This window comes from Coenobita brevimanus, chromosome 93, assembly GCF_032717465.1.
Source record: "Coenobita brevimanus isolate Jiangsu-jjx chromosome 93, ASM3271746v2, whole genome shotgun sequence".
Lineage (NCBI taxonomy): Eukaryota > Metazoa > Arthropoda > Malacostraca > Decapoda > Coenobitidae > Coenobita > Coenobita brevimanus.
This window is the reverse complement of record NC_137046.1, coordinates 29,395,333-29,415,715: the sequence shown is the minus strand read 5'-3', so window position 1 is coordinate 29,415,715 and position 20,383 is coordinate 29,395,333. Positions and strand designations below refer to the sequence as shown.

General features: G+C 43.3%; 1 protein-coding gene across 2 annotated transcripts in view; it reads left to right on the top strand.

The window, feature by feature from the left end:
* The window catches only part of LOC145412627 (methionine synthase-like), a 419,211-nt gene that overhangs the window by 220,871 nt on the left and 177,957 nt on the right, over window positions 1-20,383 (top strand). The window lies entirely within an intron of this gene.

Here is a 20,383-nt window from a genome sequence, read left to right as displayed (position 1 = left end):
AGAAAATAAGAGGCAGATAGAAAGAATATTTTGAAAACCAGATGAAAGGGAGTGATGAGAACAGAGCAATTGCAGACATAACTGATTTTAGTGGTGCAGGAAAATGGTTCAGTGGCAGAAGTGAAGAATACTGGGAGTAGTTAGAAAAAATGGGAGGGCAGCAGGCATTGGTGAGGTATAATAAAACGCAGTGGAGAGACACAGGTGAATGGAGTTGTACTAGTGGAATGGAAGAAGGCTGTGATGTGTCCGCACACAAAAGTGATCTCAATAAGTGCAAAAATTATCATGGGATAATGCCGAGTACTGTAGGAAAGGTATATTAAAAATGATTATATAGGTAAGCAGTGTACAGTATCAGGATGTATTGCCAGTAATCAACAGGATTATTTTAGGAGTGGTAAGGTGCGTTTGGATTAGATGTATGCAGTACGGCAGGTAGTGGAGGTAGGACATGAGAAGGAATATAATTATGGATTTGGAAAAGGCATATGACAAGGTGGATAAGGAAGGATTATAAAAAAATTTTTATGATTTGACCTTGTCAGGACATTGCATTGTGGAAATGGCAGATCCTGTGAGAAAAGAGGAATTTGGTCCCAACTTACTGCACAGTTGTCCCTAATGACTTCCTGAAGCCAGCCTAAACTTCCCCTCAAACCGGCCTTCAGCGTACCAAACAGCGATAAACACATTTAACCTGTACCGCACTAGCGGCGTAGATCTATGTCCCCTTCAGAAACGCCAGTGACATAGATATACGCCCTGCAGCATTGGGAAGTCATTGCAAGCAACTGTAAGTGGAAGGTAATAACATATCTCGCTAACTTCAGACATTTCTCCGCTATGCTTACAACACCAATTTAGGAGCGCGAGAAGCAAGTGACAGTCTTCATAGGCTCACAGCCGCTCTGCCCTTTCAATAACCTTGAAGATTTCAGAAGTCAAGTGGCACCAACCTGACTCGATTCAACCAACTCTTTGGCTTTGGTGATTACTTTATTAGTGCCAGAGATCTTATATTGATGTATTAAGCCCATTTACCCACAAAAAAAAAATCCAAAATTGATTCGCAAGCTCACAGTTGCTCTGCTCTTTCAGTAACTTTCAAGATTTCAGAGGTCGAGTGGCACCAACCTGACTCGATCCAACCAACTTTCTCGCTTTGGTGATTACAGTAAAACCTCACTCTAGTGACTAATTAGGGCTCAAGCCATTCTGGAAAAAGCGAAATTCCGATGAAAGCGACATTCGGACTTCCCCCTGCTAACCCGGACGTTTTCCGATATATCAGACATTGGTCTGGATCACACCAACAGTTTTAAAACTGTTTTACTACCATTGCAGTACTGTACTGTATTATACACTTACAACAGTAACTAAATGGTATAATATACAGTACAGTGAACTCCCAATTGTCCGACACTGCGTTATCTGGCATAGCCATTGGCTGAAATAAAATGGCATCTGGCAGTAAGCATAAAATCTTTGACATTATCCAGCATGAAGGACCCTTTGTTCTGGCTAAAAGTACATTATTGTCCGACATGAGACTGTTGTTGTCATCAAACATCCAGCCTTAATCACAAGAAAAGGATATAAAGAAATACTCAGAAAGAATGGGGTTATACTGTACTGTAGTATGAAAGTAGTGAAGTGTTGAGGGAGGGAGAGTTGACGGTTGGTGGGCCTCGCAGCTCAAAGGGTGTTGGTGGTGGGTAGGGAGGGGAGATGCAGTGGTAGGGAGTAGAAGAGTTTTGATTTGCTAAGGCAGGGGAGGGAGAATTCTAATGCAGATTTTTCATTGGCTGGCAACAGGTAGGTAGATGTTCTCTTGCTCTCCATTGTATTCCTCTGCCGCTTGGGTGCTGATATACAAACAAGCCTACATTGCACTCTGTCTCTTCCAAAACATTACAGTACAGTCACTGCTCGCACAGTGCATGATCCCGTTGCACTGAACTCACATAACACAGGCAAAATTTGAGGCCAAAAAATGGTCACAGAGTGAAAATGATAGACATAATGCAGGTGGAGGAACCTGGCCATTTTTTTCAAAACCATACTATGCTGCAACGATAGAGATATCGCGGTGAGAGGCCCCAAATTATGGGTCAGACAGTCATAATGCGGAAGAATAGGGTAATAATGCGGTGGGAACAGACATAATGTGGTCAGTGACAGTCATAGCATGGGTTGCATCAGCCTATGACATATGGCAGTCACGTGTCTGTGTGGGGTGTCGTCACGGTCCAATGAGCATTCCTGCTCAAGTTGAGCCCACCCCCTCCCTTTGGTCTGGCTGCACATGTGCTCTGTGTGATCTTTACTTCTTTTTTTTTTTTTCCTCCACGGAACTCCACCCCACCTCCTCCCAGCATGCCTACAAGCTCTTCCATTCAAGGTGGGGAATTGACTAGTGTTTGTATGTAATGAAGTCTTTATTGGGTAGGTAAATGCCATGGAAAAAAAAACTGAAAATTGCCCCAAATGGTGAATTTGAGGCTGGCTTGGGTACCACGAAACCCTTTAACATGTAAATGTACGGCCCTATAACGCGGAATTTTCATAAAGTGGGAGCTTCAAGGTACAATATTCCCACATTATGCAAGCGATGACCTTATTAATGTAATGGCATGGTATGGGGATCAGTAATTATACCTTAGTGCTGTATATTGTAGATGTGTGCGGTACGTAGGAGGACTACTGGGCCTTGAAAGCAGGCTGTGAAGCCTATGCCCAGAGTCGGTCACACACACACACACACACACACAAAAAAAAAAAAAAAAAATGCAAGGCATGACAGTGTTGTGATGGGTTTTCCTCCACCACTGGCTGGCCTACTAGTGCTGCTGTGGCTCTCTGACATGTTGCATTGCTGTCTCCCCTCTCTCGTCATACATTTTTTTAGCTGGTTTTTGACGATTTAAAGTGTTTGGTAAGGGTTTTACAATGCTTGTGTTTATACGGTACTGCCAGATGAAAGAAAATGGGTCTCCTTACTGGGGGGACTTTGATATAATCCCCATTGTCAACATGAAATTGCCTCTGTACATAAAATTACAGTGTGCTTAACACATTACAGTACAGTATTTTATTATTAGGAATGTCTGTTAGCTGTTTTTTGACATTTAAAAGCATTTTGTAGGAGTTAGACGCTGGATAATTGTTACAGGGTTGGGGGGATATGGGCCCTTAGGGGGGACTTTTGCACAATCTGGCATTTTGACAGTATCCGGCAGGCCTTTGGTTCTGTTACACTGGATAATAGGGAGTTTACTGAACATAATAGTACTGTACTGCACACTGATAAGTCTTTTATTTACCTTACTGTGGTGAATGTAGCTAAAGTGGTCAGGCAGTTCGGACTGCTTTTGGTTTTATCGGACTTTTTCCAGGTAAGCCCTTAATTCACGCCAACTTTTTTCACGTGATTTCGGTTATCCACGAATTTTTCGTACAATAATTAAAACAAAATTATAGTATTCAAATAAATAATCTTAATATACAAGAGAAATAAATAAAATATAAAAATGCCTACCTGCTGCCCGTGTGCACACGTGTGTGTGTGTGTATGTGTGTGTGTGTGTGGGAGGTCGGTCTACCACGCACCACACAGTCAGTTTGAATCCGACGGTCGAAATAAGTGTGACTTGCGAATCGTTATTTGTGGCTTATTTTTCTGCCTTCCAGTGATTGCTTGCCTTGTCTGCCAACATGGGGCCTAAGCGTAGTGCTAGTGATGCATGTGGTAACACACCAAAATGGACTAGTAAAGTGATGTTGCTGACAGAGAAAGTTACAGTGTTGGACAAACTTAACCCCTTAAACGCGGATCATCTCGTTTGCGACGCTCGGCAAAAAGGACGTAACGGCGGATCATCGCATTTGCGATTCTGGTAAATTTTGAATAACCGCGGGCAAGCAGGCTCCAGCTGGTATTGTCTATCAGTACCACCACCCTTTAGCTACAACTAGCATACTTTACCTTTGTACTACTGACCTCGGTTGTTGCCAAGTATCGCGTTTTCCCCCCGTCCCCCCCCCCACCACGGCCCGGCCAGCCTGGCTGTGATACATGGCAGCGCTCTGAGCGCTCAGAACTGTAAATCTGCGCTCTCCTCTCACAAGCAGTTTATGCTACTAGGAAACGCTTGTTTCCCCAGTTGTAACACTAGCTTTTTTTCTCACGGTTTGCCCCTGTTTAGCGTCAGTTTACTGCAGGCTTTCAAAGTGACATTATGGCGAGTTCTAGCTCTTCCCAGTCAGTGCAAGCGGCCGACAGGAACGAGAATAAAGTGGCAGGCGTAAGGCAGAATAAAAAGCGCGCCGTGGTGATCTTTTGGGAAGTAATATGATTGAAAATAATGTAGTAGACATGTTTTTAGCTGTGAAAATGGAAATGTTTGTTGAGTGACGGGAAGACCGCCGCCACGATGCATGTCGGCCGTACGCTCCGTTGATTTTAGCCTTATTTTCAGTGCTTATTGTACAAATACAGATTCCTAACTACCTTTACGTTGTAGTATAAAGTTTACTGTGACAGAATGAGGCTGTGGTAGAGGGGAAACCGGGTTGCTGGAGGTGTGAAAGTGAAGATTTGGTTACCCAACTTTGCAAGTCTCCACAAGTCCTTGGGTAGTCCACGAAGGCTCAACACCTGTCTCTGGAGAAAGCTGAATGTAAGTACTATCAGGAGGAGTAGGCTGTAGCACCAGTCGAGCAGGGCAGTACTCCCGAGGTGGATGGAAAGCTGATGACAGGGAGTGCTGGAGCTCCCGTTTCATCAGCCCTCAGGACTAGTTCCTGACCATCCCCCTTTGCTGAACTTTTTCAGTGTCTCAGTTACACAGAGAGTAGGCCAGCATGCTCTCCAGTACAAATTTCTCTAACTATCTTCACCAAACTACATGCACAGTACACACTACACTTCCTATTCAAATTCACCAAAAATGGCGTCAATTCACCCAGCCTCGGAGTCCCCAGGGGGGGGGACCATAAATGCCCCCGCCATCTGCCCCTCTCCCGGTGACGACTCGAGGTGCCTGGAACCACTGTCTGACTCTCTTCTTCTTCATTTCTGCAACATTCGCGGCCTTTCATCTAACTTTCGCTCTGTTGAGCACCACCTCTCCTCCTCTAAACCTCACCTTCTTTTTCTAACGGAGACTCAGCTGTCTGAGGCAACTGACAGCAAACCCTTTTCTGTATCCTCCTACTTTCTCTATACTCATTTCAAAGCCAAAGGTGGCTGTTGTGTATACATACGCAACGACTTATCTTGCTCTCGTGTTCCTGAACTTGATTCTTCTGAATTCTCCACACTCTGGCTTCGGCTTTCCTGTCATTCTCTGACTAAATATATCTGTGCTGTTTACTTATCCCCTAATTCTACTGACTATCAAAAATTCTTCGACTATCTTACTTCTATGATGGAACACATTCTGTCCATTTCTCCTTTCTCTGAAATCTCCATTCTTGGAGATTTCAATGTTCACCACCACCTTTGGCTCTCATCTCCTTTCACGGATCCACCTGGTGAACAAGCCTACATCTTTTCTATCCTTAATGACCTAGAGCAGCTTGTACAGCACCCTACCCGTATCCCTGACCGCCTTGGAGAGAGCTCCAACATACTTGACCTCTTCCTCACAACTAATCCTTCTGCTTACTCTGTTAATCTTTTCTCTCCGTTGGGCTCCTCTGATCACAACCTTATTACCTTAACCTGTCCTATCACTCCGGTACGGCCTGTGGACCCTCCAGGGAAACGTCGTCTGTGGCATTTTGGAGCCGCGGACTGGGAGGCCCTCAGGCAGTACTTCTTTGATTTTCTCTGGAATGATTATTGCTTCCATGGCCGTGAGCCATCTGAGTGTGCCTTGCGCATTACGGAGGTTATTCTCTCGGGCATGGAAGCATACATTCCTTTCTCATATCCTTTGACTAACGCAAGAAAGCCTTGGTTTAATCACGCTTGTTCTAATGCTGTCCGCAACAAGGAGAAGGCCTACAAAAGGTACCGGAGCCAACCCACCCCTGAATCACATAATCTCTACGTTTCTGCCCGGAATCGTGCTAAGTCTGTTCTTCGCTCTACTAAAAATAATTTCATCCATACTAAATGCTCTCAACTCTCCAACTCGAATTCTTCCCGCTCCTTCTGGCACCTTGCCAAAAATCTTTCTAACAACTTTACCTCATCATCCTTCCCTCCTCTTTTCTACTCTGATGGTTCTGTAGCTATTTCTTCTACTGATAAAGCAGATCTCTTCGCACAGACTTTCTCCTCCAATTCCACCTTAGACGATTCCGGTGCTGTTCCTCCATCACTTCCCCCCTCTGACTTCCTCATGGCTGACATTAAAATTTCTTCAGTTGATGTATTTTCTGCCATCACTGGCCTCAGTACTAACAAGGCATATGGGCCTGATGGGGTCCCTCCTGTTGTTCTCAAGAACTGTGCTTCTGTGCTTACACCCTGCCTAGGCAAACTATTTCGCCTTTGTCTGTCAACTTGTACCTTTCCTTCTTGCTGGAAGTTTGCTCTCATTCAGCCAGTCCCAAAGAAGGGTGACCACTCCCAACCCTCCAACTATCGTCCAATTGCTTTAACGTCCTGTATTTCAAAAGTTTTCGAGTCAATTCTTAATAGAAAAATTTTAAAGCATCTTTCCTATCACAACCTTCTTTCCGATCGTCAGTATGGGTTCAGTCAGGGACGCTCCACTGGCGATCTTCTCACCTACCTTTCAGACTCCTGGTCATCCTCCTTTCGGGACTTTGGCGAAAGCTTTGCCATTGCACTTGACATCTCAAAGGCTTTCGATCGAGTCTGGCATAAATCTTTAATTTCCAAACTGCCCTCCTACGGTTTCTATCCCTCTATCTGTGCCTTCATTGCTAGCTTCCTTTCTGGTCGTTCTATAGCCGCTGTTGTAGACGGCCATCGTTCTTCTCCTAGATCTATCAACAGTGGTGTTCCTCAGGGCTCTGTCCTATCACCAACTCTCTTCCTTTTATTCATCAATGATCTTCTAAGCTGTACATCTAACCCTATCCACTCATACGCTGATGACTCCACCCTTCACCTTTCCATTCGGTTCCCGCAACGCCCATCTCAACAGTTACTTCAAGAAACAAGGGATGAGGCTATGGCACACCTAATGTCTGACTTGGCTCATATCTCTGACTGGGGTAAAAATAATATGGTTGTCTTTAATGCATCTAAGACTCAGTTCTTACACCTATCAACCCGACAAAATCTTCCACAGGTATACCCACTAATGTTTAATAATATTCAGCTTAATCCTGCATCATCCTTGAACATGCTTGGGGTTTCATTTACTCGGGACTTATCTTGGAAAGATCATATTACATCTCTTGTAAAATCTGCTTCCAAGAGATTGGGTGTGCTAAGCCGACTCTGCTCTTTCTTTACCCCTGCACAATTGTTGACTCTATACAGGGGTTTTATCCGCCCCTGTGTGGAGTACAACTCTCATGTATGGGGAGGCTCCCCACATACAGCTCTTCTCAATAGGGTGGAGTCAAAGGCTTTTCGTCTCATTAACTCTCCTCCTCTTACTGACTCCCTTCAACCTCTGTCTCTTCGCCGCACTGTTGCATCTTTATCTCTTTTCTATCGCTACTTTAATGGTCACTGCTCCTCTGAACTGTCTGCTTGCATTCCTCCACCTCTACGACGGGCGCGTAGCACCCGTCTGGCAGCAAACTCTCATCCCTTTTCTGTCCAACTCTCTAATGCAAGAGTTAACCGTTACTCCCAGTCTTTCATTTATGCAACAGGTCAGCTCTGGAACTGTCTCCCTCTGTCTGTATTTCCTGCTGCCTATGATCTCCAGTCTTTCAAACGTAGTGTGTCCAGGCATCTCAAAATGATCGGATCTTGAATTTGGCTCTCTATTGTATTTTGTTTTTCTCTTGGAGGGAACTGTTACTACGGGCTCATGGCCTTTGGTTCCTTCTTCCTCGCATAAAAAAAAAAAAAAAAATCTGCCATACCAAGTATTTAATGTTCTAGGGTTAATCTCTGATTTTTGGCGAATATTTTCCTACAGGTACTCAGACCGCGATACAACCCTGCCACTCGGGGGGGAACGACTGTACACGGCCGCGTTTAAGGGGTTAATGGAGGAATGTTGGCGACAATTCTCCGTCAGGACGATTCCCCATCATTTATTTACATACCAGTTTATTTAGCAAGTACAGTACACTAGTTTTTTACTTATATGAGTTATCAAATCCTCCTGAAAATTAGTTATTAAAGTATTAATTAATCAATAATAAGTATATTAATAGAATGACAGGAAATCGTCCATGTTTTGATGGTGAATTGACTTCGTGGTGAATTGTCTTGGAACCATGTGTTTGGGGTGAGTCAACTGTTCTTACAATAAAGAAGGCAGAACGTAGCATACGGGAGACAGTGAGGGCTAGTGGACCAGACTGTGCTGAAGTGTCTCCACCTACTCATGTGAACTGGCTCGGAACCGTATGTTTGGGGTGAATGAGTCAACAATTTGGACAATAAAGAAGGCAGAGTATAGCATATGGGAGGAGTGAGGGCTTGTGCACCAGACTGTTGAAGTGTCTCCACCTACGCCTGTGCTTGTCAGGCTTCAGTGTTAAATTTCTTACATTTTTGTTGTTTTTCATACCGTATGCTAGTTTATAAGGTGTATGTAGTGCATAAACAGTATTATTCAGATGTAATATACTTAGTGGACATGCATAATTATGTGCACACAAGGGCAGAACATATACGCGAATTTACCACATACGCGAAGGGTCAGGGAACGTAACCCTCGCATGAATTAAGGGCTTACCTGTACATAAGATTCTAGTCTGGTAGCTCCTCGATTCCGATAAAAGCGAATTCCGGTCTATTGAAGTCCATTGCATTGAGGTTTTACTGTACTTTTATTTGTGCCAGGGATCTTATATTGATGTATTAAGCCTATTTAGCCAGAAAAAATCCAAATCGGGTCACAAGCTCACAGCCGCTTTGCTCTCTCAGTAACCTCAAAGATTTCAGAGGTAGAGTGGCACCAACCTGACTCAATTTAACCAATTTTCTGGCTTTAGTGATTACTTTTAATAGTGCCAGTAATCTTAAATTGATGTATTAAGGCCATTTAGCCAGGGGGAGGAAAAAACTCTGAATTCAGCCAGCATTGAGGAGTACTGTGTTCCCCCCCCTGCAATGCAGTACAGGTTAAAAGCACGCCTTTTGTAATGCACCTGAAGTGATGATTGATAGGCTAGGTGTGAGGGTGGAGGGAAATGGGTCTGAAGCTGGGTGAGGCACCCCGTGTGCAGAGCACGGTCTTGCTGCTGTGTCTCCTCCTGTGACTCTTGCTCAGAGAGTTGGATGGCATATCCCTGCTGCCTTTTTCCAACAAAAATTCCTCAAAGTCACCAGCAAATGCTACCTACACCATGTCATTAACATCCCTAGGCGACTCATGAGAAGGCTGGAGGTGAATGCTGGGCCAAGACTAGATAATGAGTCATAAGAGTTTGTTTGCAGCAGGTAACCTTATCAGTGTGCCGGTGTTTGTGATACCAGACAGCTTTGTCTTTGTCAGCTATCATGTCATTTTTTTACCAGCGACTTCTCATTACACACCTCATGTTCATTAAGGTTTTTGATGGCAGACAGGGTACTGTTGAGGGCACTCAAACTGGAGGACTCCTTACCAGTACCTGTACTTGTTTCTGTGTCTGATGGTGGGAACTTCAGTCTCAGTGCTGTCTTCTGATAAAATGCAGAGTATCCTCATCATCTGTGCAGGATGTGTTCCTGATACCCTTATGAATATGATATCTGTGCAAATACTCATCTTAGCATTTGTATAATACTCCTCTCCCCATTTATTCAACAGGGATGCGTTCCACAAAAAGTGATTGAATAATGAATTGCTCAAATATCGAACCAGTTTTTCACATAATGTTGTTAAGAAATAGGGGGGAGGTTCTTGACCACCTTAGTCATTCAAAAAATGTTCAAGAAAGAAATAGGGGGGTTAGGTTCCTGACCACCTTCGTCATTCAAAAAATGTTCAAGAAAGATGGAAAAAATACTGGTAAATATGACCAAAAGTGACAAAGGGATTTGAGCTGTTTCCTTATAGACCTTTGGTCTCAAGGAAAATTATGTTAGTACTACATACATGTGGAGAGGATGGAGAATGAAAGACTGACTAAGAGGGTGTATGTAGGTGAGGTGGAGGGAGGGAGAGGGAGGGGTAGACCGAGGATGAGGTGGAGGGATGGAGTTGAGAGGTATATGAGGGAGGGGGGGGTGAGTTGGGGGGAGGGGAGTCAAATGGTGGGTGACAGAGTGACTTGGAGGCGTTTTGTCTGTGGCCACCCTTTGCGGGATTAGGGCGTCGGGCTATAGATAGAGATAGATAGATAGACTACGTACATCTGAGATGATTGTCATTTGATTTTGGTTAAAAAAATATTGAGCAAACAAAATATACCTACTGTACTTAGCGATATTAAAGAAAGCTACCAGAATGCCTTCAATAGCGTGTTTATAGATGATCCCGATGACTGGACATGACATCACCACACCAAACAAAATTGTATTCAATATAAAACCATAAATAGTAGTGGAAGCCTAACTGGAAGAGCTGAAACCCAACTGGGGGGGTTCTCCCCCAGGATCTCCTAGTGATTACAACCCACCTAACCTAGTGCAAAGTAAGATGTGCATTACATTAAACTTGTGCCAAAACAGTATCATTCGTTAAGAGCGTTCATTAATCATTGGCACAATCGTCACCTGACCATGCATTGGTGAAACACTCACTCAGGTTGGTGAGCACATGACTGCACATGACAGGGGTAATCATAGACGTCTTGGGTGGAACCATGGTGGTGCTGTAGTATTCCACAAGGCCAAATAGTAATGCAGTCTGATGAAGAGGCAACCGATCAGCGGGGCGGAGCACAGGACACTGTGGTAGTTCACCTGTTCTGTCTGGCAGCACGTGGTTTGAATTGTCGAAATGGCAAGGATAATCATGTCGAACAGCGAAAAAGGATATAGATTTATAAATGTCGAAACAGTGAATTGTCGAATAACTATCAGTCAGAAAACAAGGGCTCGGTGTATAAGCCTAACCTCTCTCTTAGCGAGGGAGCTGACGCAAGACTATATCCAGGTATTGTAAAAATGACAGAGTTTTATTTTCATCACAAACGATTCTTAGTATGACCAAATGAAAGAGCACGTGTAATTAGGTTCGTACCAATTTTGGGCCAATCGTATGCCATATTATAGTCACAGTGATAACTTGAGTTCATGGGAAACTTAAGTAGAAGCAAAATAGTTATTTAGCTTTCATCATTCAGCTCAGAAGAATAACATGAGAAATGAGGTATGAAAAAGGATGGTTAAGTCAAATAAGTGACAGGTTTTTAACCTCTGCGCGCCAGTTGACGTGTATAGCCATCACGATTTGGGGGACGGAGCACTGCCAGTTGACATGTATAGCCACAAGCATCTTCCTACCATCCTTTGAACCCGTGACCATTTTGTATGACAGCCATAGGGTAGGTAGGTCCCCTAGGTACCCCACTGATGCACGACGCAGTCTGTACACATGGCACTGGCAGAGAGGAGAGTGATGTCTTCCTCATCTTTCTCGTCCGATTCCGTCCCCTGAAGTGCAGGGCTAATTGCATCGTCGTCCCCTGCAAAAGTTCAGCCTCCACCACTGGGGTAAGGGCTCAGTGATAGTACCATTGGTTGTTCCTTAGATGATACAGTGTCCTCCCATATTCTGAGTGAGAATATTTCTTCTGAAGAGAGAAGTTATCTTCTGGAGAGTGAACTCTCTTGCCCTCCAACCCCTTCCTGCTCTCAGATGCCTGAAAAGGCTCTCAAGCTGCTGCAGGAGGAGGGCAGGGCCTTTGACAGTGATGAGTTCACTGAAGAGGAAGAGGTTGATGACCAAGCATACTGGGCCGGTGAGCATGGAGTTGGCGGTCATCTGGGAAATAAACTCTGACGAGCCGTTTCAAAGCCACTCTTGCAGCCTGCTCGTCGCTGTCTCATCATTGAACTTCCAGCATCACCTCTTCCTAGTACAGTTCGCTCGCACAGTGCGCGAGAGATTGGGCAGTCCACGACCTCGCGCAGTGTGAATTTGCGCACTGAGAATACATAATCTCATGGGAAAAATTACATATGGGCGGTACCCCCTCATACCTGGACCTTTTTTGGCCTTTATAGACATAATAAAGGTCAAATTTTTCAGACATTGTACTACAGATATAGCTACAATAACAAAAATATGGGCAGTCATCTTAACAACAGTAGACAACAGGCCTGATGGACTTAAATAACAGGGGTTCCGAGGCTCGGCAACACACTTAGAGTTGGATGGAGGAAAGGATAGGGCGGACTCCCGAGAGCAGCACTACATCGAGTGAGTGGATGGCGAGCACCCCCATCTACCACTACTATTATATACACTGTTTGCAAAGCCCCGCGCACCTGTGTTTAGTGGGTTACGAGCTGATGATAATCGAACCTAAAACATGTATAATGTAACACTTATCGTAACTTCACTCATAACTACTTTGCTGTGAAGTAGTTTAACCCTTCATTAGTCAGGTAGGGTGTTTTGGCACCCCAAATTTTTTTAAAAGCTCGTATTTCCTAGCCAGTAATTCGAATGCATGTATTTCTCTCCGTTCCAGTACTCTCCTGATTCAGTGAGGGGAGGGGGCATGTGGATTGGTTTAGTCCTGTCTCTGCTGTAGTGAGAGAGAGAGGGGCACTCCCCCCCCCCCCACGTGTCCAGTCACCCCATCAGACTAAACCATTTAGATCATATTGTGATAGAGATTGTTTTTTATTTTTTTTTTTGCATATTGTTTATCATTATACTAATTTTACAAATCACAAAATGTATTTTCTTGTGCGTGTTTACTTGACAAATGAGATATGAGTCCGTTTCTTATTTTTTTACTGATGTCATAATTTATTGTAATTTATTATTATAAATTAATAATCACCACCTACAAGCCATTCAATCTTTTCATTAGTGATTGCAGAGATATGCTGAAGCGGCAGTATGAATATATTTTACATGTTAGTAACATTACATGTATTTTTGTATTGGGGTGTTGTAACACCCTACTGGACTAACCACATTTGAATACCCCACAGGACTAACGAAGGGTTAATTTATCATACAGTTTACTTCTCTAATTTTATATGCTGATACAAATATAAAAATCACATCCATGCATTTTTATTGTATTGGCAACAGTTTTCAGTACAGTAGTTTTACTTGTATTTTACCTATCATTAGTTCACATAATTTTACTGAGACGCTTTTTCTATTTACACTCACTATTTACACACACTGTATACGGTACACACAGTATTATATACACTGTATTTAAAAAAGGCCCAAACACCTGTGCTTAGTAAATTATGAACCAGTGTTAATTGACAAAGCACACCTGGCATGGGCAGTGCAGGGTGGAATGGTGATGAAGGGTGGAGCATAGGCTCCACCTGGCTTTTGCAGCAGCTATTTCCCTCATGACTTTTACCCTCCCCACTTTCCTCCTCACCTTCAGACTCCATGACTACCCTGACTTACTGAAAGAGTAGGGATAGGCTGCAGGGTCGTCAGGGTCACTCTAGGGTTGACATGAGGCACACGTGAGACAGAAGAATGAAATCAGATAAGTTGGAGTCAGAGCTCATCGTCCACACGCTACACTGCACTTGAGTGACTAAAATTGGCAACCCACAGCCACCCCAGCACCTGAGAGAGCGTGGCAGTGGGGGGGGGGGGGATTGGCAAGGATTTCAAACAGTGGTGAGAGTGAGCTGTCAGATCGGTCTGACACCTGGGGTTCTCCCAGGGCCCAGTGCACGTCAGACCGACCTGACACCCAAGGCGCACGGGTTAATGCAGTAAAAAGTGGATGTTGCTGTAATTCAGTTTTTGTGTGCGTGTGTGTGTGTGTGTGTGTCAGATAGTGATGCATGTTGGGTAATGCAGCATCAGATGAAGGGGGATTACTATACAGTAGTGCAGTGCAGTGTTCATCCCGAGGTCACACATGGCATGAGCGTGTCTTGCAACCATGTCACCTCCTGACTGATTCAGGAAGCTACAGAATTCCCTAAGACAAGAGCAAAGGTTGAAGATAATCCAGAGAAGTAATGCAGGGGAGAGGAAGTATAACATTGTGAAGAACTACAGTGTCAGTGAGTTAATAATCAGAGTGATCCACAAGAACTGTGAGAAGAGCCTCACTACAGTGGAGGATTATGGTGTATCTAAAGTGGGCAAACAAGTTTGGGTTTGTGATGCTGCTCTGGTTGCTGCCATGGTTATTGTGACAGTAAAGATACTCAACAAGCATCAGCTGTATGACCATCTTAGTACTTAATGCAGTTACCCCCAATAACTTGGGGAAGAGTATTGAAATGATTTTCAAGACTTGTGCATAGATGACCCTAGTGCACTGCCTTGTGATTCTAACAGTGGTGGATTTGATACAAATGTGGGTAATAAAGGCGATAGGGAAAATATTGCAGGTGCCGTTACCAGTGACATTAGTTAAAATCAGATCAATGTCACCAGTTTCTGGAAACAGTTTATCCTAAGAAAAGCTCTTGAGTTCCTTTTGGAGGCATGAGGTGAGCTTTGGGACAACTGTTGACCTGTTAATGCCTATGGTTTCTGTGTAGGGGGTTTTGTGCAAAAGGTACTTAGTTCATTGCCTTCCACCAACTGACTCAGTCACAAAACTCATAGGTCATTTCCTTGGGGTTCCTCCATTTATTAACCTTTGAAAATTCCAATTTCCATCCTCTTCAAAGGACCCTGGGCACCACTCGGTGAGCTGTGCATGGCGGGCCTTGGTCCCATGCCTTTGTAAACCTTTGTCCAAAGCAGTTACACATTAGGCAATCACACCTCCCAGGAGGTTGCCAGAGTGAGAGTTATTGTCTAAAAGGGAGTTTGTGGGGGTTGCTAACAAGACTGAAGGAGAGCTAGCAGCTCCAAAGGCAGTGATGGAAAGATTTGAATTGGAACCCAAGCTTGATAAAACAGAGGCACTATCCCCAAAGGACTCTGAGAGTGAACATGAGGAATCATTCTGTTTGAATACTTTAAACACAATCCTTTCTGATGCTAAAGCCTTAAAAACAAGTGATGTTTCATTAAACATCATTAAATAAGAGGGCTGAAATTCTTGCCACTGTAGACAGAACAGTGGGCTAATGTAAAGAGTTACTCAAGCAGAAAGTGAACAGGTAAACACAAACTCTTAATAACATGCAGCCTTATCCCACTTAAGCAGGTGCCTCCTCAAAGAACTTCAGAGCAGGCAGTGGCTACTAGTGGTGATGATGATGTGGTATCAGTGGTGCCTGCAGTAGAATTTGATGGATTTCTGTTAGAGATAAAACTGCAGCAGCAATATAGAAAGGAGACATGGCAAGATGACCGTGCCCAGGGGCTGTAACTGCCTCTGCCAACTTGTATCTACCCTTATACCATGCCAATTTACCTCTTTGCTTTTGTTGAATGACACCAATGTGTTTTTCATAGTGTTTATCATTATTAAGTACACTCAGTCAGTAAAGTATTTTTACAACTTTCCATCTTACATTCTGAAACTGAATCAAATGTGTGAAAATATTCTCTAGTAAACTACCAGTACTCATAGTTATATTCCATCCATCCATCATCCAATCCCACATTGCCCCATGAGGAGCGTAAGAGCCCGGGGCTAGGCAGTTGGTCCCGACAAGAGAGTGACCAGCCTCACTCATCCCTGAGTGGCATTACATGAGCAATCAACCCCAACCACCCCTTGGATATAAACTTTCACTGGCTCAGTCCAATTGGAGCACAATAATTACCCACAAAACCACCAGGTGCCAAAATTTGGTTATATGGTTACCACCCAGCGTAGTAAATGGTTTCCTGGTGCACAGGAAACCATTTGGCTTGTCACTCAGTGTAGAGTCACCCACAGGCTGAAGGAAGTGGAAAGAATGAAGGAAAGAAAGACAGAAGTGGGAGTGTAAAGTCACCCGTAAGCAGAAGGACAAGAAAAGAATGAAGGAAAGAAAGACAGAAGAGAATGGAAGGAAAGAAGGATGGAGAGGAAAGGGCAGACACTCGAGAGCAGCACTACATCGAGTGAGTGGATGGTGAGCTCCCCCACCTACCACAATTCATAGTTATATATGGCTAGTAATTTAATCAGAGATGTAGTGCGTTCTTGGGTGCTTTCTCTCTCCTCTGTTCCTTCCATCTTTTCTTCCGTCCTCTTCTATCTTTGTTTCCTTCATTCTTTCCTCTTCCTTCTGTCCATTGATGACTCTACACTGGGGGTACATATTACAGTGCACTCTTAACCCTTAATTAATCACCAAAAGAGGTAAGATAAAGCTCACAAGAAAACTAACTTTACACTGTAACATACACACACAGAAAGAAACCACGGTTTGTTTACAAAAAGGAGGAGTCACATAGGTCTTCCTGTACAAATATAAAAATGAGATATTTCTTTTGACCTACCAAATTACAATCAGTGGGGGCTACCTACTCACAGAGCATGAGGAACTAGAAGAACTCATCGATGATATAATCCAGATATATTCCACACACTATTGTTATACGGAGAAGTGAACCAAAAATGAGAAATGGTGCACAAACAGTGTTTTGTAATCAGAATAATGTGTTTAGTAATGTGTGAAAATGTGTTGAAAAGTGCAACAAAAAGTCGCTCTCTCACTAGTCCTCAAGCTTTTTAGCAGCTTTACTCTGCCTCTCCAAGCTAACTAGCCACTAGGCTATCTTAATCATAATCTACAGCCAATCGCAAACAATGGAAGCACCTGCTATCAGTTGCAAGTTAACATATCCTAAACATAGCCAATAAGGAGCAATTAAGAAGGTGTTTCTAAACTGTTATTGGAAAACACTCTCATTTTGCCCCATCTCACACTCATTTTGTCACACCCACTTATGGTCAGGGACAAAGGTCTGTCTGCGTAGTTCTGGGAAAAACATTTACTGATATTCAGGCCTGAAACAGAAAAACTAAAATCTTTTAATGATCTCTTGACAGCTGAACAAACAGATGGAAAATAGTGATGTCTTGAAGTCTTCAACTAGGGTTGGCAGAACAGATAAGAAAACCCTCAAAAAATTATTTAACGTTCTTTACAGCTCATCTTATCTCCCTACATTATCATCACATCATCTGTTTCACCAGTTATTACTAGGGTAGCTATGCCAGTGATAGTGACAAGCCAAATGGTTTCCCATGCACCAGGAAATCATTTACTTTGCGTTAACCAGAGCTGGGTGTCGCAAATGAAATTTCACTTCTGCAAACGCAAATCCACAAACTCAGACATTACCACCCACAACCACAAATCCGCAAACTTCTTGAAATTTGTAGTTCCGCAAATGCGAATGCAAATGCAAACCATATATACATAAAATTATATTTATGCCACCTATCGATGAGTGAGGCCGGTCACTCTCATCTTAAATGTTAGGACCAACTTGCCTAGCCCCAGGCTTCTATGCTTCTCATGGGGCAACATAGTATTGGATGATGGATGGATGGATATACAGTAACCCCACAAATTAGCGAGGTTATGTTGGATGGTGAGGATATGGAGAATGTGAGTGCATTCAAGTACTTGGGTAGTGTGATGAGTAAGGATGGAACTTTGGGGGATGAAGTACGTGAAAGGGTACAGCAGGGAAGGAAGGTTGTTGGCACACTGAAAGCAGTGATGAGAAATAGGGAGGTGAGTATGGAAGTTAAGAAGTCACTGCATGATGGTATTGTGATCCCTACCCTGACATATGGAAGCGAGGCGTGGACCTTGCAAGAGGGGAACAAGTCAAGAATGAGAGCAGTGGAAATGAGTTACTTGAGAGGAGCATGTGGAGTGACGTGGAGGGACAGGTTGACGAATGAAGAAGTGAAGGAACGTTGTGGGGTAGATGTGGATGTGGTTGAAAAGATTAGGAGAAATACACTGAGGTGGTTTGGACATGTGGAGAGGATGGAGAATGAAAGACTGACTAAGAGGGTGTATGTAAGTGAGGTGGAGGGAGGGAGAGGGAGGGGTAGACCGAGGATGAGGTGGAGGGATGGAGTTGAGAGGTATATGAGGGAGGGGGGGGTGAGTTGGGGGGAGGGGAGTCAAATGGTGGGTGACAGAGTGACTTGGAGCGTTTTGTCTGCGGCCACCCTTTGCGTGATTAGGGCGTCGGGCTATAGATAGATAGATAGATAGATGTTCCAAACCCCCACGCCAATTCTTGAAATTCATTCTTGACTCCTTCCTGAAAAATAACATTTACTGGTAATTGTGCAGCCTATGAACCACTGCTACTGCAGTGCATTGCCCATAAATACTTGTTTCTTGTTTAATCTGTTTCCCTGTTGTTTTTAGCTGTTCGACTGTTACAACTTTTGTTTGATTCATCAGTGTAATATCGGAAGGGACTGTCCTAAGTGTTTAACTAAACCTAACCTAACCTAACCTTGTTTAACTGTACTTAATAATTTAACCAAACATAACCTAACCTACAGTTGAGAACTTGGGAAATGAAATCCACCTTTGGGTATGTAGAGTAAGATTCTTCCATTACTCCGGAAACAAACATTTGTAGGTAAGGCATAACGGCTTAACCCCTCAATGGCCATGGGTTTTGTGTGTTCCCTGGCCAGCCCCAGAACGATTTTTTAAGAGTTCTAAAATCAATTTAGTTTTCGGATGTGAAGTGACTCGTCTGGCGCACCTAGCAGTGTGTTTTTTAGCTTCCTAACCCCATCCTATGAATTGCATGTGCCATATGGGAGAAAACATCTGAGATTAAGCAACTGCTTGACTGCTTGGGATGGTAGTGTTGGGTCATGTAAACATACCAGTGATCTTCATTCCCTTCCCATAATTGTTCACAGTTTTTTATAGCTTGTGCAAACTCAACTTTACTGGCACTGGTACTGTAAAGGGTTGTTCAATGCCATGGGTTATTAAGAGGTTATTGGATTACATTATTGTTTGCATCAATACTCTCTCTCTCACATATACTGTACACAGAAATGAACAAAAGAATGAGCACCAAATGTATGTATAACTTTTAGCAGAAAGACCATACCAGTTCAATTCATATTCCTCCAGTTTATTTTCTGTATTATTCTGATAGTTTTTTCAAGGAAGAACTTGCTAATTAGTGAAGTCGTTAGTTATGAGTTCGGCAGTTATGGGGTTCTATAGTATTTTCAGTATTATTATATTAGTATGTTAGACTGCTATATCATTATATTAGTATATTAGACTGTTTTTACTACAAAACAAGGGTAAATCATTCACTATTTTAGATAAATGAATTAAACTATTACACTTCACACCTAACACTTGACAAGTTGGCACACCAGTTCACCTCTGTCTTCAGCTTTAACCTTCCCACTCCTCACTCCTCAGTCACAGTCAGACTCCTTCAGCAACTGAGACAGCCCCATCTTGGGCAGGTCCATGCTGCCTGTCATAAAAACAAACTGTTCTAAGTCCTCAGAGGTCAGGCTGGTTTGCGGGCAGGTTTGCGTTTGCCAAAGTACTGTACTTCCTCAAATGCAAAACTGCAAATTTGCTTAGAATTTGTCATCATCATCATCATCATCAACATCTGAACCTCCTTTCCCACCCTAGGACAGGGTGAGGAGTAGCAACATCCAGAGAGCTCAAATTTGTCCAGTCCAATGGACCATGCTTCCATTCACTCACCGTTCTAGCCCCCGGAATCCTGGTTCTGTCTGATACACCAAAAACATTCACCATGTTCTGTGGCTTCACATACACGTATTTGTCACAAGCGCAAATCTGCAAAGGAAATCACACTTCCTCAGTTGCGGAATTTGCAGTTTACGGAAGTGATTGTGGAAGTACCCAGCTCTGGTGTTAATCATATAACCAAATTATAGCACCTAGTAGTGTAGTGGCTAATTAAGGTGCTCCAATCAGATTGAGCCTATGCAGGTTTGTATCCAAGGGGTGGTTAGGGTTTTATTGCTCAGGTAATGCCACACAGGGATGAGTGAGGCTGGTCACTCTCATCATAAATGTCAGGGCCAACTTGCCTAGGCTTGGGCTTCTACACTTCTCATGGGGCAACACTGGATTAGATGATGAATGAATTAATGAACAACCTGAAGAAAGAACTTTATGCAACATATGAAGTAAAGTTCGTTCAGAAATATTTGCTTAAAGAAAAAATGTAATATGCAATAGTGCTCACTGTGAAAGCATCCTTCACCTGTTTAACCCTTT